The sequence below is a fragment of the Mustela nigripes genome, chromosome 1 (genome assembly GCF_022355385.1).
Source record: "Mustela nigripes isolate SB6536 chromosome 1, MUSNIG.SB6536, whole genome shotgun sequence".
In the NCBI taxonomy this organism is placed as follows: Eukaryota; Metazoa; Chordata; class Mammalia; order Carnivora; family Mustelidae; genus Mustela; species Mustela nigripes.
In genome coordinates this window covers 209312109-209340088 of record NC_081557.1, presented here as the reverse complement: position 1 = coordinate 209340088, position 27980 = coordinate 209312109, and the positions used below count along the sequence as shown (strand labels likewise).

General features: G+C 41.5%; 1 protein-coding gene and 1 long non-coding RNA gene across 2 annotated transcripts in view; one reads left to right on the top strand and one right to left on the bottom strand.

Moving 5' to 3' along the window:
* LOC132004504 (uncharacterized) overlaps window positions 1-27980 on the bottom strand; it is a 167941-nt gene that overhangs the window by 291 nt on the left and 139670 nt on the right. The window lies entirely within an intron of this gene.
* Window positions 1-27980, top strand: part of CLNK (cytokine dependent hematopoietic cell linker) — a 168876-nt gene that overhangs the window by 20865 nt on the left and 120031 nt on the right. The gene's annotated exons all lie outside the window — the stretch shown is intronic.

The window sequence follows — 27980 nt, the reverse complement described above, 5'->3', positions numbered from 1 at the left end:
ATTTAAAAATGCAAGGACATCCATACAAAGGAAAAAGACCATAACAGAACAACTGAAAAGTGGCCAATGTTATAGACATACTTTAAACTTTCTTATAAAACTATGCATTCTATTTTGTTTTTTTTAATGTTAATATATCATAACTGTTTTCCAGTGTTTCTAAAGTCTTTTCCATAGCTTTACAATCTTTCATCATTTAGACACTTCATATTTTATATTCTCCCACTGCTAGAAAACAATACACTTTGACAAGTTCTATTAATACCTCTATGTCTTAAGATACTGTGTTTTATCACCTGGCAATGCACAAAACCAACCACCCCAGGGAAGTCCCATGAGCCAGGCCAATGTTTGGAGAACCTGACCCACAATGACAACTTATAACAATTGCATAGTATTTGAGTGTGTCAATGTGCAGAGAAATTGAAAGCAAGGTCCAGCATTTCAGGTTGGGTCCTCCATGAAGTCAAAACCACTACTCACCCACTTATCCTAGTCTCCATATACACAACATTCCCCCACCAATAAGACACAGGAAGAGAGGAAAGCAGGCCTCATGAAAATTTTGGTCATGTTGAAATGCACCTGATACCAAAACGCTGAAAAAGTTTTCAAAAGTTGTGGAGGGACTTGATGTGGGATCAAAAATCAGGAACCTAGAAAAAGGTAATCATTAGAAAGAGCAAAAGGAATTTCCCAGAGGCCTGGATACACAGAATTTCAGTATTCCTGGTGAAGAGAGATCACGTCACAAACCAGAGCACAAGCCAAATATCAAGTAGAAGAGTAGGAGGGCATCTTTTATGGTTCTGTTCTCACTTTCCATTCTTAAACATTAATTTTTCTGAAAGGGGGTGGGATTTTTTTTCAGTGATTTTTTTTGTCTTTGTTTCTTAAATAAGCAGGCTTTTATTGAACTTTTTATTTTGAACTACTTTTAGACTTAACAGAAAAATTGCAAAATAGTACAGAGTTTCCATGTATCCTTCACATACATACTCCCAATTTTTTTTTATTGTGTTCAGTTAGGCAACATATAGGTACATCATTAGTTTTTGATGTAGTGTTCAATGATTCATTAGTTGTGCATAACACCCAGCGCTGATCATAACACGTGCCCTCCTTTTTTTTAAGATACATATTTTAAGAGCTTAAAAATTATTCTGTTGAGTTAGTCAAAGAGGAAAGTAATAAAGTCAAATGTTTATTTAGCTCTCCCAACAAGGAGGCCAAATACTTCTGTGATTAAGAGAGTGGACTCTGGAGTCATCTACTAGAATTATCAGCTCTACCACTTACTGGCTGTGACATTTAAGGCAATTAATGAGCCTCTCTGAGCCTTTGTTTGTTTTGGTTTTGTTTTGGTTTGGTTTGGTTTTATCTATTAAATGGAAGTAGTAACTATCTCAAAGAAGCTTGAGAAGGGTTAAGTTAAGTAACTTAATATATGCAGTATGGGGTACTGTGGTGGGTTAGTCATTTAAGCATCTGCCTTTGGCTTAGGCAATAATCTCAGTGTCCTGGGATCAAGTCCCAAGTTGGGCTCCCAGCTCAGCAGGGAGTCTCTTTCTCCCTCTGCCCTCTCTCTCTGCCTCTCCCCTGCTGTTTGCACTCTCTCTTGCTCCTCTCTCAATAAATATAATCATATATATATACAATATGTTTAGCACTGTGTCTGACACAGAGGGGGCACTCCACAGATGTTATAGCAGATTGTATTTTCTGAACATGACACATGCTCTAGTGCAATGTGACCTGGATACTTCCCATTCAGAAGTGAATCTTTCCTCCATCTTCTTTAATGTGTGTAGGCCTGTGACAGCACTGACCAATGGAATATGACAGAATGGACACTGTGCCAAGTCTGGGAACAGGCCTTCGCAGCCAGGCGGCTCTGGTTCCTGCCCTTGGAAGCTGGCTTCCACTGGTCATACACTATGACCACCATGCTGTGGGAAGTATAAGCCATGTGGGAGAAGCCCCCATGGAGAGCCAAGGAGGCTAAACGGCACCAGGCACCAGACACGAGAGCTGGAAGGCCACCTTGGGCCTTCAGCCTGGCCCAGCTCTGAGATAACCATCTGAATGCAACAGCAAGACAGAGCCTCAAAGGAACCCTCCCAGCTGAGAGCCAGGAGAGATAAAAATAAATCCTCATTTCTAAGCCACTGCTTTGAAGTGATGAGTTATGTAACAATAGATGTCTAGAATAGATATTGTCTACTATTTTTATGATCACAATTATTACTTCATCAAGACCCTTTGCTGTTGAATATTCAGGATATAATTTAGAGATTCTTATGACTTGATATCCCACTTTAAAGAACATCCATTCTAGATGAGAATGGCAATAAATAACTAATAGTGGGCAAACAGAGTGCTAATAAAGTGTTCTTTGCCCCAAGTATGTGTGAAGTGCTAAAGGGACACTGGGGTTATTTTGTCTGGGAGCAAATCTTGGAAAAGGAGTGCAGCGGTTGGTAGAAGACACATCATCACAGAGGAAGTGATAGTTGAACTGAGCTTGGAGGTTGATGCGATGTCACTGAGCAGCAAACAGAAGAGGGAGTAGGAATGGAGTAACCACCACAGCTGGAAGAACTTTATAAGGATATAATACAAAGGGGTAACTTTAAATTGACTGATAATTTGATTTTTTTCCCATAAAATCTAATTCTAAGTAATTGGAGAGAGAATTTCTTGATGGCTTATGATGGATAGAAGAATTCTATTTCACACACCTCTTTATTGATGGGGGAGGGGAGGAGCCACAATCTATAATCAGAAAGAGGATAAAGGTCTGGGTTGGAATTGCAACATTTAAAAACTCCGTGATGTTGCCTTTTGGACAGGCTGCAATTAGAGGAACTCGGGCTACTATTTGTTGCCATTGTTTGTTTGAAAAAAAAATTCTTTGAATAATGAAAATTCTACACCCAGATACTCTTCTGTGGACTTTTCTGAGAATTCCATCAAAGATCCAAGATAAGTTATGTGGTAGAAACAGGAAAACTTCCTCTGCCATCATTGGCAAGGTCTTATTTTCTTCCTTTAGTTTCTTCAATTGCTTGTAATATTGATTAGAAACAAAACAGTAGTCGTAAGATATGCATAGTATAAAGAATAATTTTAAAATTCTGCTATTTAAAATTACCACTGCTTTTGAAGTTTCATCCACTTTTCCGTGATCACAAATTCTCACCCCCACAGGGAAAAACTGTCCTGAATCCTGCATTCATCCCTTACTTACTTTAATTTTTCATTTTACCGTGTGTATTTGTATCAGAAAAAAAAATGTGTTTGGTTTTGCTCAGTTTTGAACCTTAGACCCCCCCCCCCAAAAACCATACCAAAGGGTATATTTTCCTTTCAGACTATGTGGTTTTTGATAGTTGGTTCTTCCAGTTATGGGCTATGAAATATTAAGCAAGTTAATAAATGTCTCTGTGCCTATTTTCTCAACTGAAAAATTGAAATAATAACAGTACCCACTTCTCATGAAGGGGCGCTCATTTGTGTAAGACATTGGAAGTACTGCCTGGAACACACAGTGTGGGCTCCATAAGTACTGGCCATTATTCTCCAATCCGTTTTGTGACTGCCCCAATTTACATTCCAAGGATAATCCATGCTATCGTGGATAGCCATAAATTCTTTGATTTCATGGCTATATACTATTTCTTTATGTGCATAAAATACTACTCAATTATCTACTGTCTAGTCGGTAGACATTGGATTGTTCTCCAGATTTTGCTTACACCAGTGCTGCTAGGAAAATTCTAGTTTGGTGGAACATATATTCTAAGCTGGGGACAGATACTCTAGAGTATCTACAGAGTCTAGCTGTATGTAGAGGTATGTTCTCAGAATTAAAATAGCTGGGGCACAGAGCAGGCACACCTTCAACTTTACTAGACACAGTCATAGTTTCCAAAGTTGCCCGACCATTGCACATGCCCACAAGTGTGTGTAAGTGACCCAGCTGCTTTGGAACCTCACCCACGCTCCAAACTGTCAATTTTCATTTCTACCTAGCTGGGGGGCGGGGGTGATTTTAATTTACCTTTGTTGATGACAGACGCATTTAAGCATCTTTTCAAATACTTGTTAGCAGGGCACCTGGGTAGCCCATTCAGTTAGGTGCCTGGCTCTTGATTTTGGCTCAAGTCATGACCTTAGGGTCCTGGGATCAAGCCCCACATGGGGCTCTGTGTTTAGCAGGGAGTCTACTTGAGATTCTCTCTCCCTCTCCCTCTGCCTCCCATCAACCCCCATGCTTTCTCCATCTCTCAAAAAAATAAATAAATAATAAATCAAGATATCAAAAGTCCATGTTTTTGTGTTTGTCGCTGCCAATACATTTTTAGAGATGATATATATCCAACCGGCCTGCTCATGCTTTATAATTCTTTTTTTTTTTTTTAAGATAATATAATTTTTATTTTTTATTTTTTATAAACATATATTTTTATCCCCAGGGGTACAGGTCTGTGAATCACCAGGTTTACACACTTCACAGCACTCATCAAAACACATACCATCCCCAATGTCCATAATACCACCCCCTTCTCCCAAACCCCCTCCCCCCAGCAACCCTCAGTTTGTTTTGTGAGATTAAGAGTCACTTATGGTTTGTCTCCCTCACAATCCCATCTTCTTTCATTTATTCTTCTCATACCCACTTAAGCCCCCATGTTGCATCACCACTTCCTCATATCAGGGAGATCATATGATAGTTGTCTTTCTCCGCTTGACTTATTTCGCTAAGCATGATACGCTCTAGTTCCATCCATGTTGTCGCAAATGGCAAGATTTCATTTCTTTTGATGGCTGCATAGTATTCCATTGTGTATATATACCACATCTTCTTGATCCATTCATCTGTTGATGGACATCTAGGTTCTTTCCATAGTTTGGCTATTGTGGACATTGCTGCTATAAACATTTGAGTACACGTGCCCCTTTGGATCACTACGTTTGTATCTTTAGGGTAAATGCCCAATAGTGCAATTGCTGGGTCATAGGGCAGTTCTATTTTCAACATTTTGAGGAACCTCCATGCTGTTTTCCAGAGAGGTTGCACCAGCTTGCATTCCCACCAACAGTGTAGGAGGGTTCCCCTTTCTCCGCATCCTCGCCAGCATCTGTCATTTCCTGACTTGTTGATTTTAGCCATTCTGACTGGTGTGAGGTGATATCTCATTGTGGTTTTGATTTGTATTTCCCTGATGCCGAGTGATATGGAGCACTTTTTCATGTGTCTGTTGGCCATCTGGATGTCTTCTTTGCAGAAATGTCTGCTCATGTCCTCTGCCCATTTCTTGATTGGATTATTTGTTCTTTGGGTGTTGAGTTTGCTAAGTTCTTTATAGATTCTGGACACTAGTCCTTTATCTGATATGTCGTTTGCAAATATCTTCCCACATTCTGTCAGTTGTCTTTTGATTTTGTTAACTGTTTCCTTTGCTGTGCGAAAGCTTTTGATCTTGATGAAATCCCAATAGTTCATTTTTGCCCTTGCTTCCCTTGCCTTTGGCGTTGTTCCTAGGAAGATGTTGCTGCGGCTGAGGTCAAAGAGGTGGCTGCCTGTGTTCTCCTCAAGGATTTTGATGGATTCCTTTCGCACATTGAGGTCCTTCATCCATTTTGAGTCTATTTTTGTGTGTGGTGTAAGGAAATGGTCCAATTTCATTTTTCTGCATGTGGCTGTCCAATTTTCCCAGCACCATTTATTGAAGAGGCTGTCTTTTTTCCATTGGACATTCTTTCCTGCTTTGTCGAAGATTAGTTGACCATAGAGTTGAGAGTCTATTTCTGGGCTCTCTATTCTGTTCCATTGATCTATGGGTCTGTTTTTGTGCCACTACCATGCTGTCTTGATGATGACAGCTTTGTAATAGAGCTTGAAGTCCGGAATTGTGATGCCACCAACGTTGGCTTTCTTTTTCAATATCCCTTTGGCTATTCGAGGTCTTTTCTGGTTCCATATAAATTTTAGAATTATTTGTTCCATTTCTTTGAAAAAGATGGATGGTACTTTGATAGGAATTGCATTAAATGTGTAGATTGCTTTAGGTAGCATAGACATTTTCACAATATTTATTCTTCCAATCCAGGAGCATGGAACATTTTTCCATTTCTTTGTGTCTTCCTCAATTTCTTGCATGAGTACTTCATAGTTTTCTGAGTATAGATTCTGTGTCTCTTTGGTTAGGTTTATTCCTAGGTATCTTATGGTTTTGGGTGCAATTGTAAATGGGATGGACTCCTTAATTTCTCTTTCTTCTGTCTTGCTGTTGGTGTAGAGAAATGCAACTGATTTCTGTGCATTGATTTTATATCCTGACACTTTACTGAATTCCTGTGTAAGTTCCAGCAGTTTTGGAGTGGAGTCTTTTGGGTTTTCCACATATAGTATCATATCATCTGCGAAGAGTGATCATTTGACTTCTTCTTTGCCGATTTGGATGCCTTTAATTTCCTTTTGTTGTCTGATTGCTGACGCTAGGACCTCTAGTACTATGTTGAATAGCAGTGGTGATAATGGACATCCCTGCCGTGTTCCTGACCTTAGTGGAAAAGCTTTCAGTTTTTCTCCATTGAGAATGATATTTGCGGTGGGTTTTTCATAGATGGCTTTGATGATATTGAGGTATGTGCCCTCTATCCCTACACTTTGAAGAGTTTTGATCAGGAAGGGATGCTGTACTTTGTCAAATGCTTTTTCAGCATCTATTGAGAGTATCATATGGTTCTTGTTCTTAATTTTATTGATGTGTTGTATCACATTGACTGATTTGCGGATGTTGAACCAACCTTGCAGCCCTGGAATAAATCCCACTTGGTCGTGGTGAATAATCTTTTTAATGTACTGTTGAATCCTATTGGCTAGTATTTTGTTGAGTATTTTCGCATCTGTGTTCATCAAGGATATTGGTCTATAGCTCTCTTTTTTGGTGGGATCCTTGTCTGGTTTTGGGATCAAGGTGATGCTGGCCTCATAAAATGACTGGAAGTTTTCCTTCCATTTCTATTTTTTGGAACAGTTTTAGGAGAATAGGAATTAGTTCTTCTTTAAATGTTTGGTAGAATTCCCCCGGGAAGCCGTCTGGCCCTGGGCTTTTGTTTGTTTGGAGATTTTTAATGACTGTTTCAATCTCCTTACTGGTTATGGGTCTGTTCAGGCTTTCTATTTCTTCCTGGTTCAGTTGTGGTAGTTTATATGTTTCTAGGAATGCATCCATTTCTTCCAGATTGTCAAATTTATTGCCGTAGAGTTGCTCATAGTATGTTCTTATAATAGTTTGTATTTCTTTGGTGTTAGTTGTGATCTCTCCTCTTTCATTCATGATTTTATTTATTTGGGTCCTTTCTCTTTTCTTTTTGATAAGTCGGGCCAGGGGTTTATCAATTTTATTAATTCTTTCAAAGAACCAGCTCCTAGTTTCGTTGATTTGTTCTATTGTTTTTTTGGTTTCTATTTCATTGATTTCTGCTCTGATCTTTATGATTTCTCTTCTCCTGCTATGCTTAGGGTTTCTTTCTTGTTCTTTCTCCAGCTCCTTTAGGTGTAGGGTTAGATTGTGTACCTGAGACCTTTCTTGTTTCTTGAGAAAGGCTTGTACCGCTATATATTTTCCTCTCAGGACTGCCTTTGTTGTGTCCCACAGATTTTGAACCGTTGTATTTTCATTATCATTTGTTTCCATGATTTTTTTCAATTCTTCTTTAATTTCCCGGTTGACCCATTCATTCTTTAGAAGGATACTGTTTAGTCTCCATGTATTTTGGTTCTTTTCAAACTTCCTTTTGTGGTTGAGTTCTAGCTTTAGAGCATTGTGGTCTGAAAATATGCAGGGAATGATCCCAATCTTTTGATACCGGTTGAGTCCTGATTTAGGACCCAGTATGTGATCTATTCTGGAGAATGTTCCATTTGCACTAGAGAAGAATGTGTATTCTTTTCCTTTGGGATGAAATGTTCTAAATATATCTGTAATGTCCATCTGGTCCAGTGTGTCGTTTAAGGCCTTTATTTCCTTGCTGATCTTTTGCTTGGATCATCTGTCCATTTCAGTGAGGGGAGTGTTAAATTCCCCTACTATTATTGTATTATTGTTGAGTATTTTACTTGCCCCCTCATATACTCTTCTCTGGACAAAATGACAAAACGGAAAAATTCAACACAAAAAGAAGAACAAGAGGCAGTACCGAAGGCTAGGGACCTAATCAATACAGACATTGGTAATATGTCAGATCTAGAGTTCAGAATGACAATTCTCAAGGTTCTAGCTGGGCTCGAAAAAGGCATGGAAGATATTAGAGAAACCCTCTCGAGAGATATAAAAGCCCTTTCTGGAGAAATAAAAGAACTAAAATCTAACCAAGTTGAAATCAAAAAAGCTATTAATGAGGTGCAATCAAAAATGGAGGCTCTCACTGCTAGGATAAATGAGGCAGAAGAAAGAATTAGTGATATAGAAGACCAAATGACAGAGAATAAAGAAGCTGAGCAAAAGAGGGACAAACAGATACTGGACCACGAGGGGAGAATTCGAGAGATAAGTGACACCATAAGACGAAACAACATTAGAATAATTGGGATTCCAGAAGAAGAAGAAAGAGAGAGGGGAGCAGAAGGTATACTAGAGAGAATTATTGGGGAGAATTTCCCCAATATGGCAAAGGGAACGAGCATCAAAATTCAGGAGGTTCAGAGAACACCCCTCAAAATCAATAAGAATAGGCCCACACCCCGTCACCTAATAGTAAAATTTACAAGTCTCAGTGACAAAGAGAAAATCCTGAAAGCAGCCCGGAAAAAGAAGTCTGTAACATACAATGGTAAAAATATTAGATTGGCAGCTGACTTATCCACAGAGACCTGGCAGGCCAGAAAGAGCTGGCATGATATTTTCAGAGCACTAAATGAGAAAAACATGCAGCCCAGAATACTATATCCAGCTAGGCTATCATTGAAAATAGAAGGAGAGATTAAAAGCTTTCAGGACAAACAACAACTGAAAGAATTTGCAAACACCAAACCAGCTCTACAGGAAATCTTGAAAGGGGTCCTCTAAGCAAAGAGAGAGCCTACAAGTGGTAGATCAGAAAGTAACAGAGACCATATACAGTAACAGTCACCTTACAGGCAAAACAATGGCACTAAATTCATATCTCTCAATAGTTACCCTGAATGTTAATGGGCTAAATGCCCCTGTCAAAAGACACAGGGTATCAGAATGGATAAAATAACAAAACCCATCTATATGTTGCCTCCAAGAAACTCATTTTAAACCCGAAGACACCTCCAGATTTAAAGTGAGGGGGTGGAAAAGAATTTACCATGCTAATGGACATCAGAAGAAAGCAGGAGTGGCAATCCTTATATCAGATCAATTAGATTTTAAGCCAAAGACTATAATAAGAGATGAGGAAGGACACTATATCATACTCAAAGGGTCTGTCCAACAAGAAGATTTAACAATTTTAAATATCTATGGCCCCAACGTGGGAGCAGCCAACTATATAAACCAATTAATAACAAAATCAAAGAAACATGCTTTATAATTCTATCTGTCAGTTTACTCTTTAGGGTTTGCTATGTAGATGACAATATCATCTGCAAATAATTGAATTTTATTTCTTCCTTTTCTTTTTTTATACTTTTTTATTCTTGCCTGATGGCACTGGTTAGAACCTCCAAAACAAAGCTAATTTAAAGTCACGATAGGGAGCATCCTTGTTCTTAATTTTAAAGGGAATACTTCCAGTGTTTCAGCACAAAGTATAAGAGATCGTTTCCAGATTGTGGTAGGCTTCAAACACCAGATCAAAGAAACTAGATCCCCAGGAGTCTGTTTATTTTTATTATAAATAAATATGAAATTTATTCATTGGTTTGCTATGATGATTACGTGTATTTTCCCTTCCCCTTCTGTTTGAAGGGTCCCCAGATTAACATTAATAAAATTTCTAATACTCAACAAAGCTAGAATTTCTGAGATAAACACAGCTCAATCATGACATTTTGTTATTTTGTAACATATTGGTCCAATGAGTTATTATTAATGGGCTTTAGTGAGAATGGCCTATAATCTTGTCTCTTCCTCTCTTCACTGGACTTGGCATTGGGTTTGTGCTAGCTTCATCAACTGAGTTAGGGTCTTTACCAATTTTTCTATGTTTTTTTAAAGATTTGACCCATTCATTTGACAGACAGAGATCACAAGCAGGCTGAGAGGCAAACAGAGAGAGAGGAGAAAGCAGGCCCCCCTCGGAGCAGAGTGCCTAATGTGGGGCTCAATCCCAGCACCCTGGGATCACGACCTGAGCTGAATGCACCCAGGTGCCCATTGAGCCACCCACTGAGTCACCCAGGCGCCCCACCAACTTTTCTATTCTTAACAGAAATGTGTGGTAGGGAGTAATTTTCCCCTTTAGCAATAAAACTGTCTTGGACAGGTATTTCCTTGGGGGGAGATTTTTAACTATTGATTTATTGTCAGTTATAGAAAATATCATTGTTGGTTAATAGTCCTTCATGGGTAATTTTGGTTGTACATATTTTTCCAAGTACATGTTTGTCACTGATATTCCTTTAGCATTTTAACCTCTGTTTCATCCTTAGTTATGTCTCTTTTTTCATTTCTAATTTTGACTGTGGTGCCTTCCCTTTTATTTCAGATCAAGCTTGCCATGGGGTATAAATTGTATTACTCTTCTGTTGTAATTCCGTGCTCTATTTTGGTAACTCCTGCTCTTTGCTACTTCCTTCTATCTGTGTTCTTGACATTAAGCCTTTGTTATATCACCAGTCTACAAAGTTAGTGCATCAGTGATTAAATTTTAGCTTTTCTCCTTTTCTAATATTTCACTTCTATATGTCTACATTATTGTTGTGTTTTAAACTGTTTTATTCTCGTTACCATTTACTCTTTGACTCATGACTTGCTACTTTCCAAATAAATTTGCATTCTTTTAATTGCCTTTTTGTCACTGATTTCCCTCCTAGTATGGTGGTCATAGAAAATAGTCTCCATATTATTCTGTGACTTTTTTAAGGGAATTTGCATTGCATTCAATTATAGGGCAATTTTCTTTCAGTATGAAGAATAGAATTTGGATTGTGTGTGTGTGTGTGTGAAGGCTTATTGTAAGAAAACATTTGTTGGCTCCAAAAAAAAAAAAAAGTTTTTATTTTGTGCTCATTCTCATAATGATATCTTCATCGAACATATAATTCCAGGTTGGCAGTTCAAACCATGGAGTTATTTTTCTACACTATTGTGTCAACCACTATTGTTATTAACTATTGCTCAAAAATCAATTATCAATACAATTGCTTTTCTTTTGAAGGTGATATTTCTTTTCTCACTGGATGCCTGTAGGTTCCTCTCTTTGTCTTTGGTTTTCTACAGCTTCAGTATGCTTTACCTAGGTGTGAATTTTTTTCTTTTTTATCCTCCTTTGGCTACATTGAATACTGGTTCTATGTTTTGAAGTTTTTCACCATTTCTTAGGAAAATTCCTTATATTGAAGCCTCTTATTTTTTATTTAAATAAGAAGTACTTGGGATGCCTGGGTGGCTCAGTGGGTTAAGCTGCTACCTTCGCCTCAGGTCATGATCCCTGGGTCCTGGGATCGACTCCCGCATCGGGCTCCTTGCTTGGCGGGGAGCCTGCCTCTCTCCGCCTCTGCCTGCCTCTCTGCCTGCTTGTGTGCTTTCTCTCTCTCTTTCTGACAAATAAATAAATAAAATCTTAAATAAATAAATAAATAAGAGGCGCACACTTGGTGTATATTATTTGTCTGATAAGTTTAACATCTAAAGACTGAGTAGCTGATTCCATTGTCTAGTGTTTCATCCATCTTACTTTGGTTCTTTGCTATTTTAAGGGTTTTCTGATTTTGTGTGTATGCTCATTTTTCTTGGAAATTAATTTGGATGGAGAGGCACCTGGGTGGCTCAGTGGGTTAAAGTCTCTGCCTTCGGCTCCCGCCATGATCTCAGGGTCTTGGAATCGATGCCCCCCCCGCCCCCGCATTGGGCTCTCTGCTCATCAGGGAGCCTGCTTCCCCCTCTCTCTCTGCCTGCCTCTCTCTGCGTCTCTCTGTCAAATAAATAAACAAAATATTTTTTTAAAAAAGAAATTAATTTGTGGGAATTCATTCAGGCCTGGGTTGAAGGTGGCTCCTCTAGAGAGGATTTGTGTTTGCTTTTGTCAAATGCTTGAAGGAACTGCAAAAACAGAACTTATTTACTCTACCTTCCCAATGTAAAGTTTTTTAGGCATTCTAGGCTAAAACCCGATGTGTACTTACAAATTCTCAGGAGGAAGCCCTGCCCCCTTCACTCTGCACCAGTGTTGGAGGGTGGGAAAGTGGGCTTCTCTCTAGTTCATTCTTCAACTGAGCCTCTAACACTTCATACTCCTGTTTATATTGGGGTGGGTTCTCACACTAGACTCTCCATAGTGTAGGCGATCTGAGCCTTATTTCAAGTCCACTGTGCTCTGTGACGTCTTGAAAATCAAAGACCATTTTCCCTGTAGTAACAATTCCAGCAAAGAGACAGCTGGCTCCTGTGCTCCGCTTCCATCTCTGCGTTCTAATCTTTTTTCAGATTTTGGGATCTCTCTGGGAAGTCCTTACTTTTCCCAGAAATTGATTACAAAGTTAGTTGTTTTTTCAAAACTGCTTTCTGTGCAAGATTCAGTCAGGTATCTAGTTCATTATGCAATACGCAATCAAAGACATTCTCCCATTCTCTGTATGGAATTCATTTTTTTAATTGCATTTTGACAAAAATTTAACTAAAAATAGAATAAAGGAAAATCTCCATGTTTTCTGTTTTATCAATGATTTTCTTATTTTTATATAAAGAAAAGTAATATATCCTTTGGATTGGTGTGTTCTTTGCTTGATGTGATTCATCAAGGTTTTGCAAATGCGCATTCAATGATCATGAATTAAGCTCTTCCTACATGCCAGACTTTGTGCTATTCATATTTGAATGCATTATCTCATTAGATTTAATCTTCAGAAATAAAGGATTCAGGGGTTACCCTATCCATTAAACTGGGAAAACAGCATTCTGTGCAAAGCTAATATTGCCTGCCAAGTGCCCAGAAGTATTAATAGGTTCATGTGCACATGACGGATTAATCTTTTTATGCATAAATAAGCAAACAAATAAATAAACACACCAATAAATAGATCTAAAATACATGAACAGCCCTATATACTGTTATGGAATGATTTTGGAGTTTGGCTGTTACATGGGCTATGCTAGTTGTTAAGACAAGAGTACTGGATTACTAACGTCATCTTTCTGTCCTAGTTTCCTGGATCAGTAGGAGATAATATTACTCCATGATAATATTACCTCATGGATAAAAAAATAGGGATCAAATAGGTAATGTATATGAAAAACACCAGTGTTAGCTCACCCCCTCTTCTTCTTTTTTTAAATTTTTTTTAAGATTTTATTTATTTGACAAAGAGAGACAGCTGGAGAGGGAACACAAACAGCGAAAGTGGGAGAGGAAGAAGCAGGCTTTCCATAGTGCAGGGAGCCCAACATGGGGCTTGATCCCAGGACCCTGGGATCCTGACCTGAGCCGAAAGCAGACACTTAACAATTGAGCCACCCAAGTGCCCTCCCCTCCTTCTTAATTAGTCAAATTATATTTGGTGACATCTCAGCTGTGTAACCTTAAACAAATTACTATACTTATGTGTATCCCAGTTTCTTTTTCTATACAGTGTATGTAATAATAACACTAATCTCATTAAGTTGTCCTAACTGCTAAATCACAACCTAATATGTGTAGAATGCTTAGAATCTTATCTTGAATATAGCAATCCTTTATAGAGTTTTAGCTCTTCTCAACAGCTATTATGACCTCAATTTAAGAGAACACCTAATAAGAAGTAGGTTTTCTAATATAAGAAATGTGTTTTTTTTAATTAAGAATATATTTGAGAGAGAGAGAGAGAGACAGCATGAGCTGGAGGGAGTGTCAGAGGGAGAGAGAGAAGCAAACTCCCAGCTGAGCAGGGAGCCAACATGGGGCTCAATCTCAAGGCCCTGAGATCATGACCTGAGCCAAAAGCAGATGCTTAACTGACTGAGCCACTCAGGTGCCCCAAGGAATAAGATTTTTAAAGAAACTCTGTCTTTTCTGATTATAAAATAGGAGCACATTCATGTGAAATACAAAGATAAGTCACAGAGGTACAGAAAAAAAGGTAAAAGGAGCCAAAAACGTCCATGTCAAAGATCATGGTGCCATTCTAGGTATAGAAAAGTCTAAAAGGGTACAACTAAAATGTTAACAGTGATCTCTGCATGTAGGATCAGGACGATTTTTATATGGGTACATAATGTTGATGCTGATGAATAGAAGGCTATTCAGGCTGTATATGCGTATGTAGATATATCCAGCTGTCTGTCTCTTTAAAATTCAGTCACTGAAATAGGCTCAGTTAACAGTGTCTAAATTAAGATTTCAGTTGAAGCAATCCTTTATTATCTTCTTTACCTATATATTAATCCAGCTCAGTGTCTGTTCATTTGTGCATTCACTTATCCATTTATTTCCTATGTACAAAGCCCCATGCTGGTTGTTAGGGGCAAATAGATGGAGACATCTCGGTCCCAAATTTAACAATCCAATGGAGCCATTACTGCAAAGAACCAGTAAACAAGGAGTTTCTAAGCAATGGCATGTATTAAGTACCAGCAGAAAGTGAAGGGCAATGCAGGAGCACAGAAGTAAGGGCACCTATATCTACTCAGGTTGGAAGGTCATGTGGGAAATATTATATTGGAGACAAGCAATTTTTCAGGTATATACATGGAAGGAACATTCTTTTTTAGCCTGAAAATACTTAGGAAGTTCTGAAAAGCATGTTTTTTTCTATGCTGGGGAAGACCACTCTTTCTGTCCTCCCAGGAAAACTAGACATCCCTTCTCTGAGGGATGAAAATAAGGGCATTAGCTCAGCATTTGGAAGGTTATTAGTAAATAAAACCTAGCTACTTTAAGCTCTGGGCACTAAGGTGGGAGAGTCTAGGATAATAGGGCAACCAGTGACTGGGAACCAGTCCTCTCTGCCACTCACAAGTTCTTCAAATCCATATAAGATCTTTATGAGCCCTGGAATCCCTTATCTGAAAAAGGAATATAAAGCACCAATTTTCTCCACCATCTTTCATATGTCAGATACTTGAAATGGCAGCATGTTTGATCTTGAAGATAGATGATTATGGTCTCTGTGAAGAAAGCTTATGTGAAAACAGATTAAACCTTAAAATCAGTCGCAATCTTTCCCCCGTCACTCTCTAGATCTAGATAAGGGTTACGCTATATAATGTACATAAAGTACATAGGAAATGCCTAGCACCAGGTGCCTCTTAGTTGTTGTTCTTTGAACTTGGAGCCATAGATGGTAACAGCTCCAAAATTTAGTTGACATTTGAGACTCAGATAAATTGCCCAGTTACCTCATTTATAAGGCAGAGATGTCTCAAGATAGCAGTCCTCTAATGTCACTTGAGATAACACATAGGGAAGACTTAATTAGTTTGGTGGAACCAAAACAATGTGATGTGTCATTACATGATAATTTGTAGGATGAGATGCTTTGCTGAGAAGATCAATAACAGGTTGAGGAGCCTGTCCTATAACACCAGGATGCTAGTGACATACAAAACACAATGATGTATCCTTCAAGTTTCTGACCTAGGCAGAAGGGGAAACTGCTAAGAACTCACATCCAGAGAGAGGTCACAGCAGAACAAGTGAATTTGGCATGTTTGAAGGTAGTGAAATGAGCACTCCTTCTATGCAAACTTTCACCCATGCTTAGCTTTTGAGGATCAGAACAAAAATGTCTATGGGCTTTAGGGCATCTAACGTTTCAGCATTCTTTACTTTTGTATCACTATCGCCAAGAATGATGTCTCTTATAAGTGAGCTCAAGGTTGTAATGAAGCATTTTTTTTTTTTTTTTTAGTTAACTCCCTGCTCTAGTGAGATGGTGATTATAATACTTACCTCTCAGAATTATAGGGACAGACAGAAAAGTGAGAAAGAGGAAAGAAGGAATGGAGGGAGGGAGGAAGGAGGAAAGGAAGAAAGAAAAAATATATTTTCTTTGGTGTACTTTTGATAACAAGAATCTTCGTTCAGCAATTTCTTCTTGTAGCTAAGTCTATGGACTTGAAAATAATGCTGGGATCAACCCCCTTCCTGTAAAAACATCTACATCAAATCCATCCTGGTGGGCAATTAATATTTAGAAATAATGGTTTGAATGCTGGCTGCTTAAGGTTCTGTGAGTCAAAGAGAGTTTCATTTGCCCATGAAAACACTTGAAGCTTTACCTATAAAAAAGGAAGAAGCAGGTGGGAGGAGACAGTTTTCTGCTGTCACAGCAGCATGGCCTGGAGGAGACAGGCTTCCCAAGCATGACTATAGTAGTGAGGCTAGGAAGTCATGCTCCCTGCCAAGAGGCACAGAGCCTGCTGGCTGGCTTCTATCTCCTACTTCTGTCTTCCTTGGCTCAGGTTCACCAACGGTAAGGAATTTCTTCTTGACAAAACAGATTTTCTGAGGCACATCTGCTCCAAAGCTGATAACTTGTCTTGAAAACCCATTATTGGACCATTTCACTCAATACCTCAAGGCTTGGGTCTATTTCCTCAGCTGACACATAAGGGCCATAGACAGTCTCTTCTTTCAAAGCTCTCTGGTTTGAAAACAAACCTTCACTTTCCACAGTTCAGCCTCTAATTTGCTTTTGATTGTGTTGTATTTAAAAGAAGCATTAAAGTTAAAAAATGAAATTAGAATTTGAAAACTTCCAAACAGACCTTTGTATATAAAAATGTAAAGTGTGTGTATGTGTGCACATGTGTGCCATTTTAAAAATACTCAATATATACCTGGTACATGCGTTATGTCATAAAATCATCCTAAGGATTAAATGAGGATTAAATGTATTACTGTCTCCAAAGCTAAGCAGTTAAGTATGTAAACAGGCACTTACGTCACTTCTTTACTCTGCTGATTGTAAGGTCCCTACCCTGAGAAAGGGAGAGATTGTAGAGAGGCATGCAGAATCTGAGCACAACAGGGTTAAAAGTCTCCCCAAGCACATTTACTCACTTTGCAGGTGCGAAGTCAACCCTATTTCAGGTTGGACGCTGATGAGACTCTGAGACAGAGACAGGAGCACATTGCCAATCATCCTCTCAGCCATGTCTTTCCACCACATCAGTGGCTGTGAGAGGCAACAAGGGCTGGGTGCTTGGTATCATGGGGAGGACTTCCTGCCACCTCTGGGTGGAGCCAGAGCCCGAGCCCAGACAAAAGGGGATCAAGGAAGGTCTTTCAAAGGGAATTTTCATCATTCATTGCACTTGCACTTGTGGCCCAAGTTCTCACAGCACTATTCACACTGGCCAAGATGTGGGAACAACCTCAATGTCCATTAAGGAAAGGATAGATAAAGAAGGTGTGGTCTATACTGACCAGAGAATACTACTCAGCCCTAAAAAAGAACTTCTGCCATGAGGTATCTAGAGCAGTTAAAATCATAGAATCAACGAGTAGAATGGTGAAGGACTGGGGGAGGGGAGTAAAGGGAAGTTATTGATCAATAGGTATGGTTTCAGTTGAGCAAGATGAGTAGGTTCTAGATGTCTGCTGCATAGCATTGTACCTACAGCAAACAATTCTGTCGTGTGCACTTAGAAATTTGTTAGAAGTAGTGTAGATCTCATGTTCTTACCACAATCAAATGATTATTTTTTTTTTAAGGAAGAGATTTGAGTACCACAAGCAGAACAAACTTGGGACAGTTTCCTGCCATAAGCTGGGACCTTCTAATCCTTGAGAACTAGAAAGGATTGGCATGAACACCTTTCTCATGCTTTAGTACTTTATAGCCTTACCTAAGAATTTTACAAATCCGAGCATAAGTAACTTCTCAGAATTATCTCTAGTTCAGAGTGGAGGATAAGAACTGAAAAGCAACAGGAATATGTGTCTCCTCTTAGTATTGCACTAAGCTATATTTGTAGTCAGTGGGGAAAAAAAGTCAGTAATATTCACATGGCCTTTATTTTGAAATTTGATTTTTTTCATAATTAATTTTGATTTTTTTTTAATTATTACTGTTTAGGGATACCTGGGTGGCTCAGTCGGTTGAGTGTCTGCCTTTAGCTCAGGTCATAAGCACAATCCCAGGAAAGAAAAAGATTGCTATCTAACCATATTCAGTTTGGTTACTACTGAGTTTTTTGATGCCCTCTTAAATTTTGTTTCCAAAGTGAATTTGGGAGACCTGCCTTCCCCTGGTCTCCCCTCTGAGTCTCCACCATGTTCTGGACTACAGCATATAAGCTGTCTGGGCCTAACCCTGGACTTTACCTTCAACTAGAGGGGAGACCTCATACAAATGATTAAGCCTCAATGTGCCTCAGTTTTCTCATCTGTAAAATGGAGATGATATCAGCACAACAGTTTTGAGATGTAACTGAGTCAGTACATGGGATGTAACAGAGGAGGTCCTGACATCTAATAAACACAATATTAAGTTATTATGAGAGCACATAAGTAAATATGAGCCACCATCATCCTGAGAGTGTCCCCACTTCTCACTATAGCAACAGCTGGAGTAAGCCTGGTCTGTGAAGCAAAGCCTAGAGATGTAGGGATAAAGGGGCATGGAGACATCATACTCACCACCACCCACAGTTTAGTGCTCACTATCGGCAGACATCCATCCTGGGGCCACATTTCCTTGCTGCTCTATCCCCTACCCCGTGCCCCCAGTGCTCAGTTTCCCAACACCCCACTGGCTTCTCCCTCTGCCCACCACCATATATGAACCTTTCCCACCTCCCTACTCCTGTGTGGCCCACATGCTGCTCTATGTTAGAACATTTTGACCTTCTCCAGTCCCTTCTTCCAAACTGTGTTGGAAATCCTGGGGCTGGTCTGCTAAATTAAGAATATGCAGATTATGACCTGCTGGTTAAGGAGTCACAAGCTGCTGTGGGGTGGGCAGGTAGTTCCCTTGGTGTCTCAGCTCCCACTTTGGGGAGGTGAAAAGCCCAGGGCCATTTTGATTGGAGGTGCAGTTTCAGTACAGTCACACAAAGGAGATAACTCACAAGGTTTATTAGGTACAGATCCCAGGATGGGACTCAATGAACCAGGGGTGGAAACAGTTCTCTGTCCCTGGTCATGAGTGCAGGGGAAAGAGAGCAGGGTTACACCTACTATTTATAAGGTGATTGCGGCAGAGGTCACTAACTTTTTAAGGGCTAACTCTAAGTGGTTATTTGAAAAGTGCCCCCAGGAAAAACAAAGCAAAAACTGGTGGCAGTCATCCTAAATTCAAGTGCTTATCTCAATGTCCAGACTCTGAGTGTGAGCAGGTTGTCATACTGTAAAATGCCTGGGCAGAAATGCAGGATGGCTGTTTCTTCAACACACAAACCAAGCATCAGGCCCGCTGCACATAACCAAGCTCATCAGGATTGACAGAATAAGGCAGAATAAGGGATTTCCGAGTACCATGACTTACGGACCTATGGTTATAAACAACATAAGAGATCAAAAAGCTGAGGAACCACGAGATACTTGGTGTGGTTGGTGTCCAGTATTGTCATGGTAGGTTTTCTCTCTGCGACATCTAGACATTGCTTTGAGACACTAAAAGTTTACAATTGTGTTGTTACCATGGATTACCATGACCTAATCTTGAATGTTTGTTAGGGGTATATCAGAAAGTGAAGGGAGTTTGAAGTTGTGGGGATGCTGTTACACGCGTCTACCTTATGACCAGCCTGTGACTATATGTCTGCTTGTGGCACTGTATCTTCTCCTTGTGTGTTGTCTTTGTCACTTGTGGCACCAATCCTGGTAGCAGCAAGAAATTCTGAGCCGGCAGTGATAGGTAAGAGAAAGGAAATCAATCCCTATAGACAACAATAATAAGCTCTTTTCTTATTTCTGGACAGCAGGCTCCATAGGGCAAAGACTATGTCTCTCTGGTCACCTCTGTGTCACCAGTACATAGCACAGAGCCTAATACAGAGTAGGTGTTCAGTAGGCATTTGTCGATGGGGTTATTGCTAGAGTAATTGATTGAAAGGAGAAGAGAACCTAAAGATGGAATCTCACAGGAGTTCCTCCCCCTGCAGCCATCCCAGGGAGAAGAAACTATGAAGATCTATCTGCTCCTTTCAGGAGGATCCATGCTTCTCCAGGTGATGTGAGTCAGAAATACAATTTGCAAAGAGAAACATGAGGCCAGGATCACATAGTAGTCCAGATCCAGGACATTTACATCTGACAGGTAGACTAGACACTTTCAAGCATCACGCCTGTGAGTCTGCCTATGTGTGTGTGTGCATGCAGCTGGGTTTTGTGTTTGATAGACCTGCCAGCTATCTTGTAATATGGACTTACAGATACCCACTAAAATAAAAAATTTTAAATTGTGACTGACAGCTTAGCAGCACTTAACATTTTAAGAGACCTTCAGAGTCTACTGTTTACTTAGCCTTCCCTACAGCTCTGTAAGAATATCAGGGCAGATAGATGGATTCCTACTCGGGAGTTAATGGAGAATTCAAGATGGTGACTGTCCCAGGGCCACCCGATATGAAATCACAGCGGAGCCCAGTGGGATGAGTTGGGTCATTGTTTTTGTTTGTTTGTTTGTTTGTTTGTTTTTTAAATTTCTTTAAATTTCCTTTTCTCCTTTCTGTTCAGTTGGTGGGGAAGAAGAAACTCAAATATTCCAAGCTTGCTCAAGTTTATACAGGTCCCATCACTGTCAGTGTCAGGATTCAGACTAACAAAGACAGATGGCCTGGGTTTTCTTTCTGAACCCCAACTCCTTCCTCACTGTTGCCTCCCTTCCCCTGTCCAGTAGCCTACTCTGCCTGGAATGACCTCCCTCCCTAACAGGTCCACCTCCCAGATGTAAATTGAATGATTCTCCTGTAAAATGTGTCTTTTATTCTCCCAGGCCTCCCCAGAAGTCCTCTCTGTACCCACTTATTCTCTCTTTGCTTGCACTCACTTTGCCTCTACATCTCAGTCAGCAGCTCCCTGAAGGCAAGGCAAGGTCTTGGCCAGTTGCATGGAGCAGGTATCTGGCAGGAGTCACTGGGCAAGAAGTCAGAAAACATACAGCAGGGTAAGCTGAAAATAGTAAAGCGCTGTACGTACATCAGATTTGCTTATTTGTTTTTACCTTCTTATCTTCTTTTCCAAAATTGCTTTAAAAATATTTATGCCTCACATGTTAGTTAGTTTGTTAGTTAGTTAGTGTAGGGGTGTTCTTGAGAGTACCAAATTCATGGATGATGTATTTGAAGGATGCACTTCCACCATTCATTCGTTCATCCACTCCCTCACTCAGATGAAGATCTCCAACAGCTGCCTAGAAGCAGCATGCCCAGTAGCTGGGACAATACATCCCTCGGGCCCCCAGGAGATGGGGCACATCAGAGTATTCATGACAGAGAGCCTCGGCATGGTATGGACCCTATACCGAGGGCAGTCAGGGATCCACTGAAGTGAGAAGGGTGTCTGCAGTTGACCCTCCACTCCGTGTAAACTCTTGTTTTCTACTGAGGTCATACTGGGCTCTTAGTGCAGACCCAGATTTAAGATTGGGTCTTTTGGAACCACCTGGTTGTCTCTGCCTCCCCTGAGTCTTCTGCTCTAAGCAGCGTAACTTTGGCAATGCACTGAAACTGCCCATGCCTCCATGCCAGTCCTCAATTCCGGGGAGCCTGCAGAACCCCATTCAGCACCTGCACACCATCCCCAGCAACATGGCCAGGTTCTTCCCCAGGCTGTCCCTCAAGGGGCCAACTCCTCTCTACATAGGGGTCCACATCAGACTTGAAAGCACAATCTAATTCCCCTACAGCTTTAAAACACCCACAGCAAAACTCATTCTGATTTGATGTTTGATTATCATTTCACATGAAAGATGGCCCTGACATGCTCAGAGGTTAGCGAGGTGGGCAACCTTCCAGAGGCAGCTGCCATGAGCCCCTCTTAACTGTGGCTTCACCTCCAGCTGGAGCAAACTTCTGCCTCTGAAGTTGGAAGCACAGGCTCTCAGGCGAGCACTTCCCACTGGTTTCAAGCATCTGCTTTTCATCTGCCTGTAGGATGGTTTCACACTGCTGTTTATGCTTGTTGTGAGGAGGACAGCTGTTGAGCAGGAGAGCAGAAGCCTGCAGCACTTGGGAGAGGCACAAGGATGGTAACAAAAAGGAGTGAGACCCACAGCAGCAGCTCATGCATGCAGCCTGCATCTCACATGTCCATATGGTCAGTGTAGCCTGGCAATAGGATCCCTATGTTACAAGTGAGCGAGAGTGACAGATTTTTATGTGGTTAGTTTAACGTTGCTCAGTAGTTAACAGTAGAAGAATTATGGTACAGGATGGGTGTGTGTGTGTATGTGTATGACAGAGACAGAGACAAAAATTTTAGTCCAACATCCTGCCCAGCAGTCATGCCCCAAATAACCACCCTGGCAGAGATTCCAGAGCCAGAAACTTCCTCATTCCTCACGGCCTCACAAGTTAGATTCCAGGTCTGTTGATGTTAAGGACTGAAGAAAAAGAGTCCATTCAGCTTTAGGTAGGAGGTCATATGGGGTAATGAAACAGAACCAGACTTTAGAAACTGGACAGTTCTGGAGTTGGATCTCAGCTCTTCCACTTCACATGTGACATGGAAGAAGAACTTAAGAGATAATAATGTCCTTCGGAGGGGAAGATCTGGAAAGTGCCCAGAGTGGCGCAATCCAGCAGGATTTTCTGCAGTGCTGAAAATAACCCAAATCAGGACTAACCAATATGGTGGCCATTTGCCCCACGTGGATGTCGAGAACTTAAATGTGTATAGGGCAACTAAAGAACTGAAATTTTATTTTTTATTTGCAATTAAGTATAAATTAAGTAGCCACAAGAACATGTGTTTGCTATATGGGGTAGTACAGAAATAGAAGCTACAAATTCATGAGCTCACGTGTTCTCTGTGACAACTTTGTGAGTTACGTGGTGCAGGAAGTCTGTTCTCATTTTATTGACAAGGAAATTGAGTGTCAAAGAGATCCCACTAGACCTCATGCGGGCATCTCATGCTGTTAGCTGGCTTCTGAGTTAGGGAGCTATTGGCAGCCCCCTCCCACTCAGTCCAGCAGAGCACAGGCAAGCCCGAAGGCCAGTCAGGCACTGCCTGGGCAGAAAAAGCGCTTTGCACAATGAGCCAAAGCCACTGACAAAATATTATTCGATGTGTCAGTGTTAAGGCATTCTGTCTAAACCATTTCCCATCACCAACGGGAGAGGGCTGGCTGGGTAGGATGCCCAGACTTGCTCAATCAATCTCGCGGAGGCTCTCTCAGCATGGCCAGAACAGTCTTTGCACTGGTCAGAAACATCTCCAGCTCACCATATCAAAAGCAGTTCTGAAATTCCCTCAATACAATGGGTTTGGGCCCTGAAATACACCAGCATTTCTGGGGATGGGGAAGGCATCTATTGCGTGTTGAATTGTGTCTCCCCACCACCCACCACCCCACCAAAATCACATGCTGGAGTCCTAACCCCTAGCACCTTAGAACAGCACTGTGTTTGGAGAAAAGGACTTTGTAAAATTAATGAAGGTAAAGATGAGGCCATTAGAGTGAGCCCTGACCCATGATAACGGATGTCCTTTAAAAAAGGCGAAATAAGGACATAGATGCACAGAGGCACAACCACGTGAAGACACAGGGAGTTGAAGATGGCCATCTGCCAGCCAGGGAGGGAGACCTCAGGGAAAGAATCCTGCCCACACCCTGACCTCAGGAATCCTAGCATCTAAAGCTGTGAGAAAATAAATTTCTGCTGTTTAAGCCACGTGCTCTGCAGGTGTATGTTACAGAAGCCCCAGCAAACTAATACAATTATTTATTTCTATTTGATAAATCTTCCCAGATAATTCTAGCAAGCAGCACAGGTAAAGAATCCCAACTTCAATTCACTAAAGAATGACAGTTGTTAACAACCCCAATGTCAACAGCAAGGATGACGATAATAAATTAAAATATTATCGCTTTTCACAGAGAATATGCCACATTCACATACATTTTCACCAAGTTATTGTGAGGACTAGTCTTTCTTCCCACTCTACAGATAAAGTGACTAGAGCCTCGGGAAGGAGAATTTGTTTAAATTCACAGAGTCCCTAATTAATGAAGCCAGGTCACATACCCTAGGTCCTAAACTCCTCAATCAGATTAGCTGTTTTTCACCAAAACCACCTCTGAGCAGAGTGGCTGGTGAATCCCGATTTGCCCAAGACAGTCCAAGTTCACACTGTTTCCCCAGAGCCATTAGGAATGGTGCTCCTCGGGACCCCTGGGTGGCTCAGTTGGTTAAGCCGCTGCCTTTGGCTCAGGTCATGATCCCAAGGTCCTGGGATCGAGTCCCACATCGGGCTCCTTGCTCGGCAGGAAGCCTGCTTCTCTCACTGCCTCTGCCTGCCTCTCTGCCTGCTTGTGTGTACTCTCTCTCTCTATCTCTGGCAAATAAATTTTTTTAAAAATCTATTTAAAAAAAAAAAAAGGAATGGTGTTCCTCTTTCAAAAGCTTCTGGGTTTTTGCGATTTATAACATGGTCACCTAACAGATAAGCCATAACCGAGAGGTTACACATCTTCAGGAGAACACAGCAGATATCTGCATGGAAAGGGAATGCCCTCGTGCAATTGGCGGTCCCATGGGCTCAGCTAGTGGTGTGGACACAGGCTGGACAACAAGTGCAGTGTGAAGAATGAGGTGGGCTTGAGTGCTTAATGAAGGACACTGGTGCTTTTCCGTGACCTGCCGCGGGTTTACAGACCGCCCTGAGCTCCCTCCAGCTTTAATTCTCTGGTTAATTTGATAAGTGCTCTGTATGTTTAAGGGGCTGTGGGCAGGAGTCAGCAGTAAAAGAAGAATGATTCTCATGGTGTGGGGTCTTCTCGAGAGGTGGGACATGCGTGTAATTCTGATATTCTGCCTCCACACATCTGGACTATGTGTTGCTGGTTTGTCACAGTAACAAGCAAACCCCAGAAAGGTCAGTTTCTTCAGGCAGGAAGGTTTATTGTTTTGTTCACACACAGTTTGCTGTGAGTCAGACAGTTCCCCTGGATGGATCCTTTCATGCAGTGGTGCAGAGATGCAGGCTGGCATCTGAGCTATGCCACCTGGAGCAGGTGTCCAAGGCCAGGGAAGAGAGAGCTAGGCGGTGATGATTTTGCTCACACCTCGTTGTCCAGAACAGTTGCATCTCCCACACCCTGGCTGCAAGGTTACCCTCAACATGCCTGCCCTTCCAAGGGGCACCTGGGTGGCTCAGGTCGTGATCCTAGGGTTCTGGGATCGAGCCCCCCATCAGGCTCCCTATTCGGTAGTAAGACTGCTCTTCCCACTCCCCCTGCTTGTGTCCCTGCTCGCTCGCTCTCTCTCTCTGTGTCAAATAAATAAATAAAATCTTTTAAAAATAAAATAAAATACCATCCCAGTCCAGCACTTTAGCCTCATGGCCAGCAACCCCTTGCCTGCCCTCCCAAGTTCCAGACTCACTCCCAGTACGTGAAAGGGAAGCTGACTCCATGACCTGCCAGAACACTTCCTCCCTCCCCTCTGCCCAGCACCACTTAAGCCCTAAGGTCCGTGCATGTGGTATCCACTTGTATGAGCTTCCTAGGGCTGCTATAACAAATTATCACAAATTCAGATGGTTTCAAGCAAAAGAAATTTATTCTCTTGTGGTTCTAGAGGACAGAAGTCTGAAATCAAGGCACTTGGAAGGACGACGCTCTCTCCTAACTTCTGGTGTTTGCTAGTGGTGCTCCATCTTCCTTGGCTTACCACTCCTTTACCCCCATTTCTGCCCCCATCCTCATGTGGCTTTCTGCCTCTGTGTCTGTGTCTTCACGTGCTATTCTCCTCTGTGTGTGTGTGTCTCTCTCTGTGTCTCTTTTCTGCTTATCAACACACACCACTCCTATTGGATTGAGGACCCACCCTACCCCCCCCCCCGTATGACCTTTTTTTAAAGTTTCATCATAACTGCAAAGACCCTATTTCCAAATAAGGGCATATTCACAGCTACCAGGGCTTAGGACTTCAATGTATGGCGTGGTTTGTTTGTTTGTTTGTTTGTTTGTTTGTTTGTTTGTTTTTAAGACTTTATTTATTTATCAGACACAGAGAGAGACAGAGAGAGAGGAAGCAAGCAGGGGGGCAGCAGGTAGAGGGAGAAGCCAGCTCCCTGCTGAGCAAGGAAACCTATGCGGGACTTGATCCCACGACTTGGGGATCATGACCTGAGCTGAAGGGAGACACTTAACCAACTGAGCCACCCTCAGTGTTCACTTTTGGAGGACACAAGGCAACCCGTTTGGCTGCTGAGAAGTCTCCCCAGGCACCCATGAGCTGAATTGCTGTCCCACCTCTGCGTTCTCATGGATCACATGCCACATACCTGAGTACGGCATTGGTGCCAGTGTGGAAGGCAGTTGTTTGCACACCTCCCTGTAGGGGGAGGGACAATCCCTTCTGTATCTTGTGCCTTCTGGTGGCAACTTCCAATGCCTGACTCTGTACAGAGCAGCCTGGTCTAGAAAAACACTGACTTTCTAGGGAGGTGTTAATTTTAACTTCAATTCTGCCACCTGCTAGCTCTGTGATTTGGGACAAGGTATTTAACCTATAAGATTTTCAGTTTCTTCATCTTTAAAATGGGAGTAATAACCCAATCAAACCAGCCTAAGACACAAAAAGAATTTATTCTCTTGAAGACTACCCAGCCCAGCAGCACATTTTACCAAAATTCCTTCCAGTAGTTATGTTCTCAGATCTTTCCTCGTCTCTAATGACTTTCACTAATCTGAATGAACCTGAAGGGAAAAGTCAAATTGTTCTCCTGAGCTCTGCACCAGAAGGAAGCAAAAAAATCTTCAGAAGGCTGAACAGTGACAGGTGTTTCAAAAAGCCAGAGTTTGATTGGGAAAGCTGGAAACGCAGAGGTGTCTCTGAGAAGCAGTAGGGCAAGCGAAGTACTTAAATTAATTAGCGTTAAAAATGCGCAGTCTTTCAGAGAGCAGCGTAAGCCCAGTAGGCACCATCCAGGCTGCAGAGATATATTCTCTCCCGTTAGATCAAACATGGGGAGGTGGAAGGCATGAAGCTTGAGGAAATGACAGGCAAATGCAGTAAATAGAACTAATTAACTTCAGCTTCATTCCCCAGGTTGCAAAGTGTGGAGCACACACAGCAAGCCGGCCGGGAAGCTGCAGGGTCTCTGTCCTGCCTGTGACAAGGGATAACTTGTAAGATGCCTCCCAAAGTGACAGCCCAAGTGTTCCCTTTGGTCTGAAACTTCCTGGGGGCTACTTTTTCAGAGCAAATATTCAGGCTTCTTCCCTCTGTCTCTTCTCAGTGTCCCCTCTTGTCTCAGAGACCTTCCCTGCAGACCCCAGCAAACTCTATCCTCCTTCTATGAGCTCTGGCACCTTCAAGAAACAGGTGGTGCCCAGGGTCAGGGAGTACCATGCAAGGATTCAGGACAGGGAATAGGGCCACAACTGTCTGTCTGAACCCAGCTGACCTGTGTGATTTTGTAAGGGTACTGTCTCCCCCCCCCCCCCCACCCCATGACTTATTTTCCTTATCTATAAGATGGGAGTCCTAGTTCTAACCTCACTGGTGGTCCTAAAGACTAATGGGAATATGTAAACACAGAGCTCTCATCTTCATGCGACAGAGCACCCAACATTGTTTTACTCTGTTCCATTATGACCAACCTCGTGGGGCAGACACAGGGAGCAAGTGAAATAGTGTATGTGACATCACACAGCAAGGCCTCGCACCTTTCACACTGGGAAT